We start from the raw sequence: 23,698 nt of genomic DNA, 5'->3' as shown, positions 1-23,698 counted from the left end.
AGATATTAAAAATGCTGTAACTACAGCAAGCCAGACTGTGTCTGAAAGAGATCAACGTTTCTGATAGGATACTCAATCAGAAACCAAATAAAGCTATTGTGATGCATGGTACCACCAACCTTTCAAGTGCTTATTGACCTGCCATGTATCCTGGACTTTCTATTTTATTTCAGATCTAGCATTTAGTTTTCCTTTTAATCTATAATTTAAGGTTTCCATCTGTACAAGGCAGTTCAAAAACACTAACCATTACCCAGAGGTCTGTTCATGAAAGCCCATGTAGTGTTATTGTGATAATAATGCCTCAGAACTGATCCTAGAAATATATGAAAAATACATGCTTATACATTGAGCCTCTGCCTGTTTGCTTTAAATGAAAAACAGTTCTGTCAAATTAATTTTGTTTTACTAAAGTAAGCTGTTGAGTGCAGGTATCTCCATTCAAAAACCATATCACCTCCTACATTATAGGATAAACTGAACAGCCTATGGAACTCTTTGCTCTCTCTTAATGGATCTCCGGGAAATTTATCTTGAATTTCTGTTTTCTTAAAGGCCCATGCTTTATATTATAAATCATTGCTCACACCTAATCCTTCTAAATATAATACAAAACAGATTTCCTTCAACAATGTTCAATCTATGAAGCACATCTGCAACACATTTTATTTGAAACTAAAATCTGACCAAAGCATTAGCATTAAAACATTGGAATACATTGAAATCCCATGTAAAGTAGATTGCTTTTTAATCTCATTATTGAATGAGCTCACATATTGAAAGACTCAGATCTGTATTAAGGACTGAGAATTTGTGTCCAGTGTTTGTTTCTAATGGTACTGTACAGTGGCCAGACTTTTCAACACAAAAGAAAGCATCTCTACCATGGTGAAAATACTGGAAGATCGTAGCGATCCTAAACTCGGCATCTCTCATTTTTGCATGGACGAGATTAGAGGCGGCTGGTAATTAATGCATGCACATACCCTGGAGGCAGCTGAACAATTCAATGACCAGTTGCCTCCATTGAAATCAAACATTGGAACCTCTGAAGTGTAAAACCCGGAGTGTGGAGGTTAGACCAGGCAAGAACAGGTCTGTTCTTAGTTTGTTTCTTTCAGATAGTCTGCGTATTCATTTGAAGAGGTAAGTTACCCCTTCGCATCTAGACCCAGGGCAACTTTGTGAGAATTAAGGCATGCTTTGATAGAGGTAAATTTGGTGTATTGCCAAGTCAGGATGGTGTGTGGCTTTAAAGGGAATTTGCAGGTGGTGGTGCATCTGCTGCTCCTGTCCTTTTAGGTAGTAGAGGTCATGGGTTTTGAAGGTAGAAGCCTTGGTGAATTACTATAATCCAACTTGTACATGGTAAACATTGTTACTACTGAGCATGGCAATGAAAGGAGTGAATGTTGAAGAAAGTGGATAGGGTGCTAGGCAAGTGGAGATTATTCCATCATGTCACTGATTTGTGCCTTGTAGATGCAAACAAATATTAGGCAGCTGAAGGGGAGGTCCTCACCATAGAATATGTAGCTTTTATCGTGCTCTTGTAGCTACAGTATTTGTTAAATTTCTGGCTAATGGTAGCCCACAGGCTGTTGGTAGATAGAGGTTCAATGATGGTAATGCTATTCAACATCAAAGGGAAATTGTTAGATTCTCTCTTGTTGGAGTTTTCTCTTGCTCTCATTACCTGACATTTTGTGATGCAAATGTTACTTGATACTTTTCAGTCCAAGCCTGGATGTTGTTTGTCTAGGTATTGCTGCATATGGGCATGGGCCGAGGAGTTACAAATGATCCTGAACATTGTACAATCATCAGTGACCTTCCCCACTTCTGACTTTATGATGAAGGAAAGGTCAGTGATGAAGATGGTTAGGCTTAGGACGCTATCCTGAGAACTTCCTTGGACTGTGACAAATGGCCTCCAATAACTGCAAGCATCTCCCTTTGTGCTGGGTATAACTCTAGCCATTGGACTGTTTTGTCCTGGTTCCTATGGATTCCAAAAAGGGCCAGAAAACTTGCCTACTGAGAATTGCCAACTAATCAGAAGTCAGCTGCTCTTGTGCATTGCATCGCCACATGAAAGGCCCCAGGTAGAATATCCAGCAGAATCCCAGGATGGTGGAGTTACAGAGATGACAAGTGAGTAAAGGGCATTTGTGGGATGTGCAAGATGTTTTTGCAGAGTGGGGACCAATGGGAGAGCGGGATGGGGGATGTTTCAGGGCAATGGCAAGAGTACCTTTGATTAATTGAGTCCCTCTCCTCCACATCCACTTCTGCCCTCCACCACCAAGGTAACGAGCTGACCACATGGCATCAGCTAATGTACACACTGCATGGCAAGCAGCAGGGTTCTGTTGTGCCCCAGCCCATTTAATCAAACACCCTTCCCATAACCAGCGAGAGTAAAATGTTTCACCCCATATTGGGTTAGCATCGTGTGAGATGAATGAATCCTTCTATTGTTTTAAACAGAGGTGAAAGGATCATTCTCCAGGGCTCACATTAGGACAGACATGAGAGAATATGAACAGCAGGTTTTTTTTACATATTCATTTGTGGAATATGGGCATCGCTGGCTGGCTAGCATTTCTTGCCCATCCCTAGTTGCCCTTGAGAAGGTGGTAGTGAGCTGCCTTCTTGAACTGGTGCAGTCTAACAGCTGTAGGTTGACCCACAATGCCATTAGGGAGTGAATTCCAGGATTTTGACCCAGCGACAGAGAAGAAATGGTGATATATTTCCTAGTCAGGATGGTGAGTGGCTTGGAAGGGAACTTGGAGTTGGTGGTGTTCCCATATGTTTGTTGTCCTTGTCCTTCTAGGTGGAAGTGGTCGTGGGTTCGGAAGGTGCTGTCTGAGGATCTTTGGTGAATTTTTCCAGTGCATCTTGTAGATAGTACACACTGCTGCTACTGAGCGTCGGTGGTGGAGGGAATGGATGCTTGTAGATGTAGTGCCAATCAAGCGGGCTGCTTTGTCCTGTATGGTGTCAAGCTTCTTGAGTGTTGTTGGGGCTGCACTCATCCAGGCAAGTGGGGAGTATTCCATCACACTCCTGACTTGTGCCTTGTAGATGGTGGACAGGCTTTGAGGAGTCAGGAGGTGAGTTACTCGCCGCAGTATTCCCAGCTTCTGACCTGCTCTTGTAGCCACTGTGTTTGTGTGGTGAGTCCAGTTGAGTTTCTGGTCGATGATAACCCCCAGGATGTTGATAGTGGGGGATTCAGTGATGGTAACACCATTGAATGTCAAGGGGCGGTGGTTAGACTGTCTCTTATTGGTGATGGTCATAGCCTGGCATGTGTGAGGCATGAATGTCACTTGCCACTTGTCAGCCCAAACCTGGATATTGTCCAGATCTTGTTGGATTTGAACACAGACTGCTTCAGTGTCTGAGGAGTCATGAGTGATGCTGAACATTGTGCAATCATCGGCAAACATCCCCACTTCTAACCTTACAATGGAGGGAAGGTCATTGATGAAGCAGCTGAAGATGGTTGGGCTGAGGACACTACCCTGAGGAACTCCTGTCCTGGAGCTGAGATTATTGACCTCCCACAACCACAACCGTCTTCCTATGTGTCAGGTATGACTCTAACCACTGGAAAGTTTGCCCCCACTACTCATTGATTCCAGTTTTGCTAGGGCTCCTTGATGCCACACTTGGTTGAATTCAGGCTTGATGTCAATGGTTGTCACTCTCACCTCACCTCTGGAATTCAGCTCTTTTGTCCATGTTTGAACCAAGGCTGTAATGAGATCAGGAGCTGAGTGACCCTGGTGGAACCCACACTGGGCATCACTGAGCAGGTTATTTCTGAGCAGGTGCTGCTAGATAGCGCTGTTGATGACACCTTCCATCACTTTACCGATGATTGAGAGGAGACTGATGGGGGCGGTAATTGGCCAGGTTGGATTTGTCCTGCTTTTTGTGTACAGGACATACTTGGGCAATTTTCCACATTGCCGGGCAGATACCAGTATTGTAACTGTACTGGGACAGCTTGGCTAGGGGAGCAGCAAGTTCTGGAGCACAAGTCTTCAGTACTATTGCCCGAATGTTGCCAGGGCCCGTAGCCTTTGCAGTATCCAGTGTCTCCAACCGTTTCTTGATATCACATGGAGGTTATGGCAATTGAATGGTCAGACTGCCAAGCCTATGCTGGGACTAGTTGTTGAACATTTACTATGTGAGTTTGTTACCATCAGGTTGATATCAAACCAGTCGAAAGTATGTACATAAATTGTGCTCTGCCCTCCTTACTTTGAGAATTCAGGTGTGATTTAATCTGTATCCACCTACAGCTCTATATGTCCTACCACAATTGTAAACGATTTCAATTGAACTCCAAACTCTGTTCATTTTAAGTCCAATGAGATCATGTACAAAGAATTTAAATGTGTACTATTCCACACCTCATAACAGAGCTTTGAAATCCATTATTTTAGGTGGAATTATGTCCTATAATTGCAGAATGTATCTTCCTTACTTTATTTACAGTGAGGAGTTTCCCCTCATTTTAAGTATTGAATATTGCTCTCTATAAACATATTAGAATACTAAAGATTTCTGCATCTACCCCTCCTCGATTCTCTGAACAAAAAAAGATTGCAATCTTTACTTTCTCTTTAGGAGCAGAAGTATTTCTGCACGCTTAATGCATTTATCAGATAAGGCTGCAGTTAAAAGGAATTGTATTTTGATGTTTGTTTTTGCATATCGTGAATCAGGGTGAACATTTACACTGGGGTCTCAAGAATGGCAGTTTTTGTTCAGTGCCACACCCAGGAAAGGTGTTGACAGCTAGGTAACTGCAAACTCCACTATTTTAGTCACACCCCTGTTTTTATAGTTATTATTGAAATTAAATTGGTTACGAGCCCACATATATTCGAAGACAGAAACGCCTTTTGATAACACATTTTATTTGCATCTCTTGCTAATGACTCTGTCTTAAATTCTTACATGTGCACTTTGGTTGCACAAAACTCTGGGTGCTATTAGGAATGCAGATTGCATAACTGTGAACTTTCTGTCATTTGTGACACCTTTGCTGTTACAAATGTGTTGTCCTGATTTAATCTGTAATGCCATTTGCCTTTTGCAATATTATGTTTAAAAGGAAATAATCAAGTGGAGTTGTTGAGGTCGTTGAAGGGGATATTTAAATGCACATTTCTTAAAATTTGTTAATCAGTGACAAAGGGGCTAAGACTAGCACATATAAAATATACACAAGTACATTTTTCAACTGGTTGAAATTCTAAAGATGAGAGAGTTGCCCTTTACAAACATGACAGTGCTTATGAGTCTGGGCATTTTTATTGAGGAAATCAAATTGGCAGCATACTACTTTGAGTGTTACACCTTGTTGCCAACAATTTTCTCAGGGCTTCCCTTACACCTCTATGGCAGTTTTTGGTATAGATTTGGCAAAAAAATAACCTTGTTTGCATGGGATCTTATAGGTTGAAATGGTGGTGGCGTTTTGCATAAAGCCCCCAAAATAATTCAGCTCATCATCCCTATAGTTATCAGATATTATTGTTGGACACAGGATTATAATTGAGACCACAGGATTGGAAGGCTTTTCCTTTGCCATTTATAGCAAAATCCTAACTGGCTGAGTAAAGAAAATGTTTACAGCTCACTATAGATAGAGTCAACAGAATCTTCCCTAGAATGGAAAAATTATGTGAAACCTAATTCTGTACAGCAGTGATTCTCAGCCAAGGGTTCATTCTCTTTGGTATCTATGAGAAAGTTTCAAGAGGTCTGCCAAAAGTAATTAGACAATATGGATCCACCTTTTAAAAGGAAATTGCTATCCACAGTCTCAAATTCAGCCTTGCTGTGATTTTCTTTCTTCTTGGCTATTGGAAGCAGCTTTTATGAAAAATGTACCAAACTGCTTTACTTCTCTGAGTGATCTTTCTTCAACTACCAGAAATATCCACAGCAAAGATTTTCTGATTTTTTTTGACATTCAGACAGAAACCTTTCCCTTGCTGCTTTTACTGTTTCCAATAAGTCTATCAGGGCCCATACACGTCCGCTTTTAAAAACAGGTAAATGTTGAACTAGTTACATCCCCTCTGAGACTTGTGTTTTATGTATGTACATTTCTATCCACCATTTTCCGTAGGAGATAAAAGTGCCCGTTCGTCATTTTCATTGCTTAGTCAGCTCACTGCCAGAAACATTTTCAAATTTTTCAGGCTGCCCTGTAACTGTGAGACACTCTCACATTGAGTGAAACTGGCAGCGTCTGATAACTGTTTGTTAGGGACTTTCGTAATAAGCCATTACATTTATGTCTGACTTCTGGGTTTTCCAATCAATTAGAGCAAACGGGCACGATAGCACTCCAATTAAGTCTGTTTCAGCTCCAATATCTAATTGTGTTCCTGCAAGGTGAATTGCTCAGTAATTGTACAAATCCTAATTTGGTATGAGTATAAGACTGTCCTGGTGAGATCTCTGGGTTCTCTCAGTAAACGATCCTGAGTCAAACTACAATAGGCATGCCTTCAGTATCAGTTTACTGGGTAATATTAATTAGGATTCACACTCCTGATTGCTATTCAGTGACCCCTGCTGGAAAGTGCATTTGTGTAGACATTACTTGGAGCAGGATCATGTTGACTAAGAAGCAGTTGAACAGCAGTGTTGGTCTCATTTAAGTAAAATCTGCTTATGCAAAGATTAATTTTCACCATTTACTTGAATGACAACAGAATACCAAGCCTGGATGAGCATTGACCATGACATATGCACATGCTTGATTTGGCTAAGTTAAACAAAAGTAATAAATAAAGATGTTTAACTGTAAATTAGATTTTATACATAGGACCCATGATTTTCTTCACAGAGATTAGGTGTGTGGCTTCAGCAGCATAAAATTTGAAAACTCCTGCTGGACAAAGCTGACGTTAGTTTACCTCTAAGTGGGTGTTTTATCTGACGCAGCAGTGCTTAAATTATCTTCCAAATTGAAAGAAACTGAGTGGGGATGTTGTAGTATTGAAGAATCGAACATATATTTGTTACAGCTAATTATCATGTAGAAAAATTAACATCCACAGGCACATTAGTGTTTGGGCTATCTTAAATATTGGACTACATCTGAGCAGCATGCTCCCAGTAGCATTTCATACTTCAAGTGATTCTGGATTAAGAGGGAGTATGAGACCTTTTGCCCTTAGGTTCCATGCTATGATACAGTAATGATATTATGTGCATGTCCCCTAATGGCATGCTTACATGCTGGCGAGCAGCCATAACCCAACAAGGACAGTAAATAAGGAACAAAAACAGAAGTTGCTGGAAAAGCTCAGCAGGTCTGGCAGCATCCATGAAGAAAAAATTAGAATTAACGTTTCCAGTCCAGTGACCCTTCCTCAGAACTACATAGTGGGTGCTTGTTCCCTCTGGTCATTGTATGGACCTAATATTAGATAAATGCATATACTTCATTTAAATTTCATTTACATATAGATAACTTATCACAGTGACCTTCTGCTCGTAGTGCCTGTCATTTTTTTTATGTAGGAAGATGAATTATAAACAACTCGGCAATTGTTTCAATACTGGTGCAAAATAGCATGTAGAATGGCTTGAAATATGTCATTTACTGAAGATCGTTATGTAACACATTTCTAATATGTGTTCTGAGGAAGGGTCACCAGACCTGAAACGTTAACTCTGATTTTTTTCTTCACAGATGCTGCCAGATCTGCTGAGCTTTTCCAGGAATTTCTGTTTTGTTCCTGATTTATAGCATCTGCAGTTCTTTTGGTCATTTTTTTTAAGGACAGTAAATATTTCGCTGTCAATACATTATGTTCTAAGGGTGCAACTCTGGGTCAGAAGTTTTGATATTTGTGATTTACACAGGATTTAAGGCTCACCTTCCTTTATTATACTGAGAACCTGCTGCAATTTTATAGTTGCCAAGATGATAAATTGAGACCAGTTCTGTTGGAATTCTTGCATCACATGATATTATTCAAAAAAAGGCAATGATTTGCCAGCAAATATTTAGAACCAACTTTTTAGCTCAAAGCATGGCGATACGCCTGCCAAAATAAATCTTTAGCTTTAGAAACCTTTAGAAACCGTATGAAGCTTCATGAAAATCTGCAACATTATTGAATAATTGAACAATGTATTTATGCTAGGGTCAAAAAGAATATTTGGCAATTTACTAATTATAGTTATAAATGTTCCATCTTTTGCCTTTGCTCTTTGCTCTTTCTTAAAGTTGCCAACTGATGCCAGATTGTGGGTTTCACCCAGCTCCATCATTTTGTCAAATGGGCTATTTTGTATATGTGATCCTAGATGATAAGTGTTAGCAGGTTATTTAACTCTGGATAAAATCACAGTGCAGCCCTCAAACCTGCATCCTTCTAAAAGGATGCTTTGGATAGTATAGTGCAAATGATGCAAGGGTGATGTGAGAAAAACCTTCTACATCCAGCAAGTAGTTAGGGTATGGAATGCACATCCTGGAAATGTGCTGGAGACAGGAACAATGGAAGAATTTAAAAGGGCTTTGGATGGAGTATTTAGATAGAAATAGGTGCACTGATATGGGGAAAAGGCATGAGATTGACTCTAAGTAATAGAAGTTGTGCAGATACTTTGTGTTGAATTGCATCCTCCTGTGCCATAGCGATTTAGTGATAGTGATTTATCTTAGTTGCTTAGTCTCAGGATTCCTATGATCACTTATACTACACCAATTCCTCTATCTAAAATGTATCAGAAATTAATGATTTTTCAATGATTGTGCAACAATAGAAATCTAGTTTTCAGTGGGTGCACATCCTCTCTGGTCATTGTATGGCCCCATTATTTGATAAATGCATGTACTTCATTTAAATTTCATTTACTTTTAGATAATTTCTCACAATGACCTTCTGCTTGCAGTGACTGTCTTTTTTTTACATAGGAAGATGAATGATAAACAGTTCAATAATGGTGCAAAATAGCATCTGGAATGGCTTGAAATATGTCATTTACTGAAGATCATTACATAACGCATATTTCTAATAAATATTTAGTTGCCTGCTCTTGTAAAAGAAGTTTTTGCATTGTGTTTTGTTACAGAGATAACCATGAAGTACCATGGTAACTGACTATGACACTGTAAGAATTAATGGGTTAGGATGTAGATTCATGCCTTTGTTTTTTAATTGGTTATTTATTTCAACTGTGGGAGATTAAATAAAATGTAAAGGAAATTAAAGTAAGCCAGTGATCAGAAGATAACATTCATGAATAACAGAAACGCTGCCAATCTTAGACAGTGGTCTAGTTATCCAATCAATTCTTTTAGAGAAGGAAGTTAGCACCAGAGGACTCAAGGAAGAGGTATAAAAGAAGTAAGATAGATTATTGATTAAAATAAGATGTATTATTATTTAGTTAAGTATTGATTGTATCTCCACTTGAATGTTATATACTGTCCTGCTTATTGAATCACATGAATATTTAACTTTAGATTTGCGGAAATATGCAACAAGGATAATTCTAGTTATACAGAATTTACTAACAATTGAAAGTTAGGTTTGCTTTCTTTACAAATGATGAATTACAATGTGAACCTACTGTAGCTGTCACCATTTGAAAGGAGTTAAGAAAATTGATTGATGTAAATTACTAACTTTAGTAAAAGATTTGAATACCAAGAGTTACAGGTATGAAACCAAAGTATGAGAAGTTGGACAGGAAGCCCTGTGGAAAGTTTTTATTCAATTGATAATATAGCTAGAAATTTAATAAATAGAGAAGGTAATCAGGCCATAGAGATGAGACAACTGGATGTATTCTGGAAAAAGGAGGAATTCAGAGGTATAATGTAAGGATAAGTGGAGCTGAGAAAGAAGGAGAAGTTTATTAAACTAATTACTGTGTTGTTGATATTTACTTTTGTGAATGTTGTGGAAAAGGGAAGATATGGCATGTGGTGCCATAGATGAGCGCACAATTATTTCATTTCAACAAAAGCAAATGTACAAGTGCTGGACATCTGAAATAAGAACAGTAATTGTGAGAGGAACTCAGGCAGGTCCGGCAGCAGCTGTGTAAATAATCAGGGTTAGTCTTTTGAGTTTCATGATTTTTCTTCAGAACTTAGGCCTGAACTTTCTCTCTCAAGCAGGGAGTGCAGAGATGGACTATTTCCTAGCTCCACTGTCCTGAGTCAGGAAAAAGAGCTACCGAAAGTTGGATTTTTATTCTGAATTGATGGGGCTCCTTGGGAGGCAGGCAGGGCATACCAAGCATTAAAGCAAAGGCTGTACATGTGGGCTGGTCACAAAGTTTGTCTCCCCTGTATTGGCACTGTGCAGCAATTTACCAAAAAAATGAAAGCAAAGTCATATCTCCAGCTTCCACAACTCATACCCCTTGCCCTACAACAAATACCCTATCCAAGACAACCCTATGCCACCCAATATGTTTCATGTTACTCCATGCTCCTCTTTCCACCCTTGCGCTTGCTATGCCAACAACCCTGTGCCCACAATTCTGGCCCTTTATAGACCCCATGCTAACAGTGTCAACTCATTCCACCCACCTAAGATTCCGTGGCACTTTCTCCACAGGGGCACTTCGCCTTGGATCCCCAGATTAAATTTACTGAAACAAACATGTTCTGATCTGGGCCTAGTCTGCATTGCACACTCTATTATAGTTCAGATGCCAAACTCCAATTTAAATGGAGGCAGCTAGCCTATTCTCCAGGAACCAGGCAGGGAAGAACAGGACATCCAGAAGTCTACCCCTGTGACTGTTGGAAATGGCATCTATTGGGCCAGACTTTGAATTCTCAAGGATTATCCACATTTTTTTGTCAGGAAGGAGAGCCTCTCAGTTTTGTAGTCATCTGGGGCCTAGAGTACTATGTGCAGTTTTGGTCAGCATATTATAAGAAGAATAGAGAGTAGAGAGGCACTGGAGAGGATGTGAGAGAATTTATATGGACGATACTCAAATTGTTTGCATATATATATCAGGAAAGGATAGATAATAGAAAAAAATGAAGGTTGTGGCATGACTTGCCAGAACACTTTAAAAACTGGAACGATTATCATAGCATGGATGCAAGAAAATTCTTCTTCTTGTAGGAAAGATCATAACTGAGGCCACTAGTATAGGATAACCACTAAGAGAACCAACAGAGAATTTTAGAAATAATGCTTTTATCGAAAGAGTGGAAAGAGTGTGAACTCACTACAATGTGGACAGGTTCAAGTGAATATTATAGATGCATTTAAGGGAATCATGGATGACAAAATGAGGGAAAAAAGGAGTGGTATGTTATGGTGATAGATTCACAGTGGGAAAAATGGGAGGAAGCTCAAGTGCAGCATAAACACTGGCATGGACTAAATGGTTTGTTAGTGTGCCACATCGCCTATGTAATTTTATGTATCTGGTAGATTTGCTTATTGGAGCAATAACACTGAAAACAGAAATTTCACTCTGTTGCAGTAGATGGTGCTTTTCTGAGCGTGGGATTAATTGAAAAAAATAGGACCATAAAGAAAAACTAAGTCATGCTGCACAATGTATTGTCACTCAAAGTCTAGCCCAGGGTGATGTGATGAAAGTATTTCTTTCTGCTGGTAAGGAATAATGTTTCAGTACAAAATTAATATGGCATTGTACTTCAATTAAAAAGATTTTTGAGTGCTTTGGCAGAGTAATATAAATAGAAGTTGTCTCACTTCCGAGCAATGATATCAGTGACTGTAAAATTCAACATTGTAAAAATCTTAGAGACAAAAAAGTGCCCTACATATCACTGAAAGAGACCGCCAACCTAAACATGAGAAAGCATCTATTAGAGGAAGCTGGGGAAATATTGAATACCTTTACTGCACTGTGATTTGCACAATATTCTTGAACGATTCGGAATTCTATAGAATGTATGTCAAGAAATTTGTTATGTTGAAGCTCTTCATCTAGGAATGAATTCATCTACACTGTTCCTTGAGAATGTATTGAAATTACTCTTTTTGACATGGAAATGAGCAGATGACAACTTCTTTATGCTTTAAATAGATTGCTGGTTTAACACCTTGGTTAACTCTCTTGCTATTATAATTTACCACACGGTTGTCAATAATTGATAAGAACCTGACTGAGGACAGACATCTAACCACTATCTTAGTGACTTAAGTTTGATTTTATATATTATATGAAACGTTAAAGACAGGGGTGGCATTTGATATCATCAGCAACAATTTTTGGAATTTTTTGATAAGGGAAGCTCTAGTGTAGAATACCATCTCAGCATGTTATTTTGTTTAGTACGTTTTAATGCTTGCAACTTCTTCATTATAAAATCCTCCATTTGTTCCAGCCTGATGAAATCTTTATCTGCTCAGGACTACCTAATTAATGTGCGTCAAAATTCCCATAAAAGTAAAATTCAAACTTTGTACAAGAAAGAATTAATAGCTTTAATAGTGCGCTAAGGGACTCATAGTTTGAATAAGAACTGTTTTCATTCATTCGAACTGAGCCAATTTACTACATTAACTCCATTCTAGTCACAAATCCATGCTGCGGTAAAGGAGCTTATCTAATGTGGGCCACAAGCATTTTGCCTGATGGCTAGAGAGCCAATGAAATGGCTCCTTGCCTCTTTGATGGAAGACCATCACTCAGGTTGTTATCTGGATAACATGGCGGACCTTCCCAACATCACAGAAGCCAAAAGTGGAAATCCTGCCCACCAAGAGATGCCAGCCAATCAGAGGCTAGTAATTCTTTTGAATGGCTGTGTCATCTGGGAGGTGGTGGCTGCTACTGGATGACATCCTTCCGAGGGGTATGATCGTTGTTGAATCACAAGCCACAGAGGTCTGACGGCAATAAAAGGAGTCGGCAGCAAGGTTAGGGGTGTTTTTCAGTTGGACACTGCTTCCCAATGCTGCGTCCATTATCCAGGTGCTGAGAGTAACCCCCAGACTTGCAATGGGGGTGGGCATTAAATTCTGCCCATAACCATACCCCACTTCAAATATAATTCTGGTGTGTTGGTGCAGACTTAGTGCAGGCTATCACAGAGAGGACTCATTCTATTCTGACTCAGTATTCAAAAATTATCCAACTCCAACAGAGATCATTGTATCTTGTTCAGAAAGCCCTAGACCAAGATTCCTAAACCCAATTTCAGCATATTCATTACCAATTCACCTGAAGTCTTGTAGCTCAGCACAAATGAAAATTCAGATCACCAGGCCAATATGACCAATTTACTCACCGCTGCCTTACAGCACCAGGAATCTGGGTTCAATTCACAGCCTTGGGCAACTGTCTGTTTGGAGCTTGCATATCCCCCCTGTGTTTGCGTGAGTTTCCTCTGGGTGCTTCAGTTTCCTCCCACAGTCCAAAGATATGTGGGTTACATGGATTGGCCACGCTAAATTGCCCATATTGTCCAAGGATGTGTAGGTTAGGTGGATTAGCCATGGGAAATGCAGGGTTATAGGGAGAGGGTAGAGTGGTGAGTCTGGGTGGGATGCTCTTCAAAGAGTTGGTGTGAACTTGTTGGGCTGAATGTCCTGTTTCCACACTGTAGGGATTCTACGATGAATGCAGAATTATCATCTTCTACAGAAACAAGGTAAGATTATTTTTAAATAATTCCCTTTTAATTTATTGTCTTACTTTATAAGTCATTGCTAGTGTCTGATTACCTATTCAGCATCATCTACTTTCCTTAGCACACATTGTGGATTATAGAACATTATATATAAAGCACATATACATCTATAGTAGGGTGCAACATTCTGTTCTTGGCAACAGAATTTTGAGATGTGGATGATTAATCAGAAATAGTGAACTCGTTCTGTAGAACTGTAAAGGACTTGTAATTCATTTGAGGGACATAGGATCCAAGCCTGAAGCCCACCTGCATAAAAGTAATTGTGCTTAACTTTCCCAATATATTTATATGAAGAGTTGGATAGAATGACATCATCTCCCTGTTCCTTAAGCAACATGAGGAATTTTCATATTGAGAGTTGAAGCTGCAAAGGGAATGCTTACTCCTAACATTGTGAATGTGAACTATAATTTAAAAGGCAATTGAATTCTTCACACATGATGAATTAATTTCTTTATGCCAAACAAATTGTAATCTCCAAGTGCAACCATCATTTACCCTACAAATTAAAAGATTACCTGACAAATAACAGAACTGAGTTCAATTCTGTCTCAAAAATCCACTTTTCAACAGGGCTCACTCGTTCATAATCAGGAACGGCAATTTGGGTAGTTTTCTCAGGCTTCTCTTTGTTGTTTCAAGTTATCACTGCAACATGATATCAGGTCCTTTTCTGTTAAAATTTTTTTGTTATTTTGTTGCTGACACATAAGTATTTTTGTGAGAATGCGAAAATTAAGGTTATATTGGTAGCCCAGCAGAAAAATATTACATCGAAATCCAATGGCAAATTTAAAAACATATCTTGTAATAACAATTATGGGACAATAATCTCACTTGAATAATTTTCTTTGAGCAGGCCAGCTCACAAAGCTGCCAATGTATCTATTTGCATGGACCAAGCTATGCTAGAGGGATGTAAAATTGTAAAATGCATGCTTTATTGATCCCCTTTCGGTCTTAACCTAACTCAAACAAGATATAGTATGAATGCAAACAGATTTGGGTTTCATCCTTCACTCTTTCATATAAAGAAAGCATATTCACTTAAAGAAACTATAAGGTCACATTGTTTGAGGGTGAAGTCACAGTTGCATGTAAATTCCTAAAATATTTTGTGCACTGAGTACAAACTTTTTTTGCCATGTTAGTTTCTTCCTTTTTTATATAACTTACAGTCTTGTAAGGTCTAACTGTATTTTCCTGTCCTATAAAGTCTTTTATAAAATTTATAATACTGAGAATGAATAAGTGAGATGAAATATTTTAAATAATATGGTTTCAAAGTAAAATGGTTGGATGAACAAAGTAAACTGCAACGTTACAATTTCAATTTTAAGATCGAAATCCACATAATGGGACTTATCCATAGTACATTATTTCTGAATTAATGTCAGGAATCTTTATTGACAATTCATTCCCAGTATTCATTCCTGTAGACATGCCCATACATGAAATATGAACACGCCAGACTCTCATTTGCAGGCATTCTAATACAAATGTTCCTCGCAGTCACCATAAATTAAAGCCAGATCATCATGTACCAGTATGAACCAAAATAATATGCATATCAAAGTTCCCAGTTCATATAAATACCAAAAGAAACATATTTAATTCACAAAGTAAGATAAGGGATGATTACATTCCAAACAGTCATGGGTTTGCATCAATCCCAGCACATTATCGCTTTCAATAATGAAAGGCTTTTCCAGCTGCATTAATGTCCCTTTCGTATCCCTATTTCACCAGAATTGAAAGGCCCAGATTTTTACCATGATGGAAAGTGTCCTCGGCATAGTGAGAAGGCTGGAAGACATTGGGAACCTGCCCTCAATTGGGGATTGGGGGTGCTCCCTGGTTCTTGTACGAGTGTTTCCATAGGCTGCCTCCACTGAAATCAGATTTTGGAGTTCCCTGGAGCATGGAACCTAGACTTTGGAGAAGAGATCAGATAAGACCAGGTGTGTTCTCAGTACATTACCTTCAGGTAGCCAGAGTACCCTTTTGAAAAGTTAAGGTACCCCTTTGGACCTGGTTCAGGGATACCTTTGATGGAATTAGATTGCTCCTTAGTAGATGTAGGTTAATCTTTGGTGGAACTAAGGCACCCTTTGGGATTATGAAACTGGCATACTAGTCTGTAAAGAGTGCATAAAATCAATTTATTTTTTCATCTGCGGGATGTGGGCATTGCTGGTTAGGCCAGAATTTACTTCCCATCCCTTATTGTCCGGAGAAGGTGATAGTGAGTTGCCATGTTACATCTGTAGTCCTTGAGGTGTACATATACCCACCAAGCTGTTCAGAAGGGGATTTTGACTCAGGGATAGTGAAGAAACAGTGATACAGTTCCATGTCCAGATGGTTTATGTCTTGGAGAGAAATGTGCAAGTGGTGAGGTTCTCATGCACCTGCTGCTATTGTCTTTCTAGATGGTAGAGATCACAGGTTTGGTAAATGTTGATGTAGGAACCTTTCATTAATTGCTGCAGTGCATTATGTAGATGGTATTCAGTACTGCCACTGTGCAGTGGGTGGTGAAGGGAATGAATCTTGAAGGTGGTGGGTGGGATGTCAACAAAATTGGCTGCTTTGTCCCGAATGCTGTCAAGCTTCTTGAGTGTAATTGGAGTTGCACCCATCCATCCAAGTGAATAATATTCCATCATACTGCTGACTTATGTCTTGTAGGTGTGGACAGGTACTGGGGAGACAGCTGAGTTACTTACTGCAGAATTCTTTGCCTCTGACTTGCTTTTACAATAATTACATGGCTTGTCCAGTTCAGATTCTGGTCAATGGTAACCCCTAAGATGTTGATCATGGGGGAGTCAGCAATTGTGATACCATTCAACATCAAAAGGTTATCATTAGATACTGTCTTGGTGAAGACGCTCATTGTCTGACACTTGTGTGGTGTGAAAATTACTTGCCACTTATCAACTGATGCCTGGGTGTTGCCCAGGTCTTGCTGTATATGGACAAGGACTGCATCAATATCTGAGGAGCTACAAACGGGGCTGAAAATTGTGCAATCATCAGCAAACGTCCCCACTTCTGACTTTACGTTGAAGGAAAGGTGCATGATGAAGCAGCAGAAGATAATTGAACATATGAGACTACCCTGAGAATTTAGCAATGGTTTCCTTGGATTGAGATGATTGATGTCCAACAACTGCCATCATTTTCCTTTGTGCTTGGTATGATTCCAACCAGAAGCTAAGTGGTCCTGGCTGAACCTAAAATGAGGATCATTGACCAGGGTATTGCTGAGCAAATGCAACTTAATACCACAGCTGATGTTGATAATTTTGACAATTTATTCTGATCACTGTGATAGTGTTTGAACTGTCAAAGCTATCAAGAAACTGTCCCAAAAAATGGTGTAATAACAAAGAAAATGGATTTCAGTGTTTATGTCAACATAAGCCATTATAAAATTTGTGCTGCTTCACTGATTTCCCAATGGGGTGCCTATCAAATGCATATTTCGATGGACAGCTCCAACTGCTTATTGAGTGGAAATGTTTATTTGCATAAGAGATTAGTTGAAGGAATTTTGATGTACTAGTCTTTTTGTATAATTGAAAGTGTTTTCTTTCAATAATGAAATCATCAATATTTTGTTGTCTGGAAGTAAGCCTTTGAGGTACGCCCATAGTGGATACTACATGAGGTGACATGGAGTATCATAGAACCCCTATAGTGTGAAAACAGGCCATTTGGCCCAACAAGTCCACACTGCACTTCCTGAGAACATCCCACCCTGACTTATTCTTCCACGTCTAACCCACCTAACCTAAACATCCCTGGGCACTATGGGCAATTTAGCATGGACAATCCACCTACCCTGCAATTCTTTGGACTGTAGAAGTAAACCAGCGCACCCGGAGGAAACCCACACAGACACGGGGAGAATGTGCAACCTCCACAGTCCCCGAGGGTGGAATTGAACCTGGGTCCCTGGTGCTATGAGGCAGTAGTGCTACCCACTGAGCCACCATACCACCCACAAAAGCCTACTGCATCTGGTATTCCCAGGAGGTCTCCCATCCAACTACTAACCAGGCCTGAGTCTGTTTAACTTCCAAGAGCAGATGAGATCAGGCATTTTCAGACTAGTATAGTCATGAAGGAAGATGAGAAAAAAGGGTAAATTGTAGTGTGAGTGATATGACTTGGTATAAGGGCCATGAAGGGCTGTGGGGATGTTTGCTGGTATAGGGCATATGAGGGGCCCTGGGAGATGAATAAATAGGCATAGGGCATCATACAGGCACATGGGACCAAGAAAAAATGGGTCAATGGGCAAAACATGAGACAGGAGGGCATGGGGTGGAAGTGGGTACAGGGTTAGTGGGTTAGAGCTTGTCATGGAGGGTTTGGGGTCATGGGGGTAGATACAATACATAAGGTGGCATAGGTTGGCACAGATGTGGCATGGAAAGTGAGGGTTGAGAACAGGAGCAATGTTTTATCTCTTAATCATAATTTTTAACCATAAGCAAGTGCCAGAGTGCCCAGGCAGGCTTTCCACTCAGCCCACCTTGGGGATCATTGGCGACCTCTTTTCAGGTCTCCTGGCCAGACTCTCAAACCAACTTGCCATTCCTCATCAGACTGAAAATGGGAAGCGTGGGCATCTATTGTAAAAAAATCAATCTTGAGGAGCCAGGACTTTGCCTGCCTCTCTGAACTTAGAGCAAACATTTGGTCCATTCTTTGCAAGTTCCTATAAAGGGGTTTTTCTAAAGCAAGAGTGGAGGAATTTACAGCCATCAGTTACAGTTACAAATTCATAATATGGTTGGAACAACCAAATTAAAACAGCAAAGTTAAAGCATTATAACAGGGTGTAGCTAATTGAAAGAAGAATCAGTTGTGCAAAGGAGCTGAAGCCAATAGGCCATTCTACTGTACATGTTTTAAACACTTCCCCATATTCAAATAATCTGGACAATTGTCTGAGAATGCAAACAAATTAAGGTCTATAGCCATTGGAAAAAAATCAGCAGACAGGCTGGCATAGTATTCACTGTTAAATAGCAGTACATCCTTCTCCTGTAATGCCGTGCTGCCTTCCCCACAGTAAAGTCCCTGTCGGATACATTCCCCTTGGAACTAAGAATGTTTACTCAGTGTCTAGAGCTGCAGAAATACTTGATACATGTGAACTTTCTCTCAAAGACCCAAACATTCCAAGGAGAATGAGGAGACCAACACAAGAAAGGGAATAAGCTAATTAAAATGATCGAGCAGTGCCAGTTCTCTTTAGCCAACTGAATCTCAGGGATCAAGACCACTCATATTTTTAAATTATTAATCATGTAGTAGACTTAGTGTATGCCCAATCATTTAAATCCACATAATATTTTGCAACAAGCATCACAAAGTTAGACCGTAATTTGTATATCTGGATATCAATTCTGAAATATGCAATAAAGAAGAAAGGAAAGTCCACACATAGAAAATACAAACAAGAATTGCCACATTGAATATTTAGATAGTGAGTGATATTAAGACTATCTGTAAGGTTAGAAGCCTCTTCTGTTTGAGTTTGTGCAGGTATGATTTATCTCTCAGTGCTTCTGTGGTCTCAATTCCCTGGCTGTGTAACTTTCTTCTGTTTTACAAACCGACATGCACCAATCACACCACAAAACAAACATTTCTTCCACCTGCTCTTGGCCCTACAATTGGAAATTGAGCTTCAACCACCTAGGGCCTACTTTCTATAATTCTATACCCCTCCTCCTTTAAGTCCCTCCTTGAAACCTACCTCAATCACAAAAGATTCAGTCATCCTCCCTACATCCCTTCCTTATTTTAACATGTCTTTTCTTGATCCCTTTGTAAAGGACCTTGAGATGTCTTTTTATGTTAGAAACACTATAAATATGCAAGTTGCTGTTGGTTTTATAGGATGAATTGATAATATAGCAAGACTAGAGAAAAGCAATTTAGTGTTATCTTTTTCTTTTCACAGTCAATGTACAACTTTCATCAGTTGTACAAAACTTTGTACAATTGAATTTGATGCAGTGTTATAGTATTTATTATCAAATATTAAGAGAAAGTAATTTTTTGTTGGTGATTTAAACAGATTATAGACACGGCTAAAGTGTGTTGATTAGTAAATTATTTTATTATCAAAATATCCATGTTCCTATTTCTAATCATAATTCAATTATTTTAGTCTCACATATCAAATTTGCCTACAATACATTCCAATTTGTGATAAATGTATATTGATTAGAATTAGGTCATTGGTCCTCGATAAGCATTTAGGGATAGAAATTATACTACAGGTGGTTTTTAGTAAGAACTTGTCAGCACAGTTATGAGCATTAAAATTACAGCATTGCATACCTATGGTAATCAAACTCTAATTTGTAATCCCTTCGCGGGGCTATTCAGATTGCCATGTGCGTTAGACTTGATAGATAAGCAATTTAGAAAGCAATCCAACATTCTAATAAGGAGAGTTTGACACATGAAAGAATAGCTTTGCATTTGATTTCTGTAAAGGCATTCTTCTGTAAAGTTATCATTAAATTGTTAGGAAACAGTTTTTTTTAATGCATTTATGACTTGTTGCAAAGCAAGAATTAGCCAATGATCTACCTTTGAACATTTTAACTGCAATCTGCATTTCTAATATTTAGAGCACACAAGTATGATTTTATTTTCAGAATGTTGGTGTCAGAAGAGATTCAAGTTTAATTTTGAAATATGTGAAAAAGGGACTTAATGACTTTATTTGTGGTGATATTGTGAAGAGAACTACATGCTGAAATATTTAATATGACTTCTATGCTAGTTACTGACTTAAATGAATGGAATCAATTACATCAAATTCATCACCAGGTATTATTCAAGTTTTTTAAAAAATTTTTTTCATTATAGTTTTATTTACGTTATGAGTTCATGCAACTTCTAGATATGTATGTCCAGACATTATGTATAAAGGTGGGTGATGCCAGATTCTTCATGTTCATGAGGGACCAACTTTTTAAAAGTTATTTCACACCTAGCTGAGCGAAAAAGAAAAATCTCGCAAAAGTTCCCTTGAAATTTACGTTAAAAAGTGAAGAACTGAGTTTTTTTCCTGACACTATTATAAACATTTGTAAACTCTTTTGATATTTGACCCTTCAATCTTTTGCCTGTCCATATATACCTATCGCTGTCAACTTTCTACTCAAGAGTAGGCTGTCTAATAGAGGCTGTTTAGAACAACTAGCAATTTATATAGAGCCCAATTCCACTGGTTGAAACCTGTAATAGTTTTATAGGTTCCATTTATATATCTAAAAAAGAGATGTTTATAGTTATCTGTCCAGAAATCTCACTTTTCAACCATCCTTGGGCATTTCAACAGAAGCCAACTCATTTACTGGATTATTTGTCACAATCTTGTTTGTTTTTGTCTAGGCCCCTAATTCTTTTCATTGCTATTTTGCTGTACATCTTCCTTTCTCTATTGACTGGTTACTTTATAACACAATTACTGTCCAATGGTTAAACTTTAAGCAATGTGTGAGCAAAACATAACTCGAATGAAAAGTTATGTCTAACAATGGGTCATTTTTCTAATGTTATGGAGGAGGATTCCATTGACTTGTTTTTGCATAGAATACCAGTGAAATTATTGTATAGCAGCATTAATTTTCTTTGTTCTTTCTCTTACCAAATTTATTTTCTCTTGTGAAGATGAAACTGACTGCTTACTACAAGATATGCCAACTCAACAAAGGCTTGGTTTCAAGCATGTGCTTTGTCCCACATCTATTGCTCAGCTGCTCATTAAATAATGCACCGGAATCATGCAAACTAGGCAGATCCCAGTTTCGACATTTGAGTTACTTAGTGCTGAGTTAGTTAGTCTCAGTCCCGTGCAACTAACTACACTGAATAAATTTGCTTCTGTGTGGAGAGATCCCATGAGCTGTTCTTTCAAAACATTGTTATGTGGAGATACATATAATACAGTCACCAGAACTCAACTGTTCTTGAGGAACAATTGTCTGAAAATGAATTATGAAAGCAAATGTGGTCAGATAGTTCAGTCATGAGGAATCAATTGTGTTGATGAATCCTTGGGGTAGAAAATAATCTCTGGGGACCAAATTGGCATGATGTACACATCCAATACCTGAACATATGGGTGATGTTAAGAAGTGAAATCTCATGTCCCATTAGCATTTAACAGATGGGCTGCCAATGCTATTCATGTCACTGTCAATGCTACTTGCAATGCTCATTTGGCAGCCTGCCCAATTTCAACTCTGGAAATGAAGTCCCCTACATTATTGAAAAGCAGTCTGGTGGACTTTGGTTGCTGAACACTGGATTCCGTTGTAGACATTTCAGGCTTGCCCGAAATATCTAGCATGAGGGCCCTCAGGTTCTCAATTGTTGCATTTGCTGGGTGTAGACCACTAGCAGTGGGAGATGAGGGTGTGAAGGATGAGAATGGGGAACTCTCCAGGGAGGTGACAAGGCAAAGTGGCAGACTAGATACGGTACATTGCTACAATGCTACATGAAGTCCAAAGATCTCAAATGGTGACCTTGAAGCAAAGGGATCTAGGACTGTTTAGATGAATTGCTCTTTTATTACTTGCTGCCTGAGAGTCAGCATAAATTCCACCCCTCCCCATCTTAACTCCCTACATTGCCATTTTTATTTTGTTCATCATTCTGAAACTTCAGCCACCTTTCCAGATGATTCCAAGGGATCAGGACTTAGTAATTAGAGCATTAATGGACATTGTTTTAAAATTCATTCATGGGATGTGTGTTTCATTGGCTTGGCCAACATTTATTGCTTGTCCTAATTGCTTTTGAAACAAATAGTTTGTGAGGCTGTTTCAGAGGGAATTTAAGAGTCAACCACATTGCTGTGGGTCTGGAGTCACATGTAGGCCATACCAGGTATGGATGGAAAAATTTTCTTCCTTGAAGGACATATGTGAAACAGATTTTATTTATAATAATTAACAACGGTTAAGTGGTTGCTATTAGACTAGCTATTAATTCCAGATTTCCTTGAATTCAAGTCTCATCTGCCATGGTGCAATTCAAATTCATGTTCCCAGAGGACATAGAATCCCAACAGTGTTGAAACAGGCCATTCAGCCTAACACATCCACACTGACTCTCCAAGGAGCATCCCACCTTGTTCCTGTAACCCTGCATTTTCCATGGCTAATCCACCTAATTTACACATCCTTGGTCCTATGGGCAATTTAGCATGGCCAATCCACCTAGCCTGCACATCTTCGGACTGTGGGGGGATGCCGGAGCACCCAGAGGAAACCCACGCAGACAACGGGAGAATGTGCAAACTCTACACAGACAGTTGCCTTAGGGTGGAATCAAACCCAGGTCCCTTGAGCTGTGAGGTAGCAGTGCTAATCACTGAGCCACCATGCTACCCCGGTGGCTCTCTGGCACTCTGGACTATTGGTACAGTCGCATTGCTACTACGCCCCCACCTCCCAGCTCCAATTATAGCACTTGTTAGGCTCTGTGTATAGGTTCCTGACGGAAGGCATAATGCAGGAGAAGGCCTATCATTCTCTCCTGCTCATCCACTCAGCTACCACTATCCCCTAACAACCAGCCTGGTGCTTAATAGTCTGGATGAAATACAGGGAGCATTGAGTTCTGGCTCAGAATGAAAGCGCCATAAGGAAACCAGGCACAGACCTGCATGATGTACCTGTTGTCATGTATTAAAGGTGTGCAGTTGAAATAGATGTACAGAGCATGGAGATGCAGCCCTGTGCTCAAGGATAGCCTATAATCATGATATAGCATGTCATTATTCTAGAGATAGTAGGAACTGCCGATGCTGGAGTCTGAGATAACAAGGTATAGAGCTGGATGAACACAGCAGGCCAGGCAGCATCAGAGGAGCAGGAAAGCTGACGTTTTGGGTCTGGACCCTTCTTCAGAAATCTGAACATTTCTGAAGAAGAGTCCAGA

General features: G+C 39.3%; 1 protein-coding gene and 1 pseudogene across 1 annotated transcript in view; both read right to left on the bottom strand.

Moving 5' to 3' along the window:
* Positions 1 to 23,698, bottom strand: part of LOC109927520 (runt-related transcription factor 3-like) — a 160,322-nt gene that overhangs the window by 132,205 nt on the left and 4,419 nt on the right. The window lies entirely within an intron of this gene.
* LOC125486321 lies at positions 17,723 to 17,840 on the bottom strand (annotated as a pseudogene).

The sequence above is a fragment of the Rhincodon typus genome, chromosome 27 (assembly GCF_021869965.1).
Source record: "Rhincodon typus isolate 14 chromosome 27, sRhiTyp1.1, whole genome shotgun sequence".
Taxonomy (NCBI): Eukaryota; Metazoa; Chordata; class Chondrichthyes; order Orectolobiformes; family Rhincodontidae; genus Rhincodon; species Rhincodon typus.
Note: the sequence above shows the minus strand (reverse complement) of the source record. Positions and strands in the feature narration are given on the sequence as shown.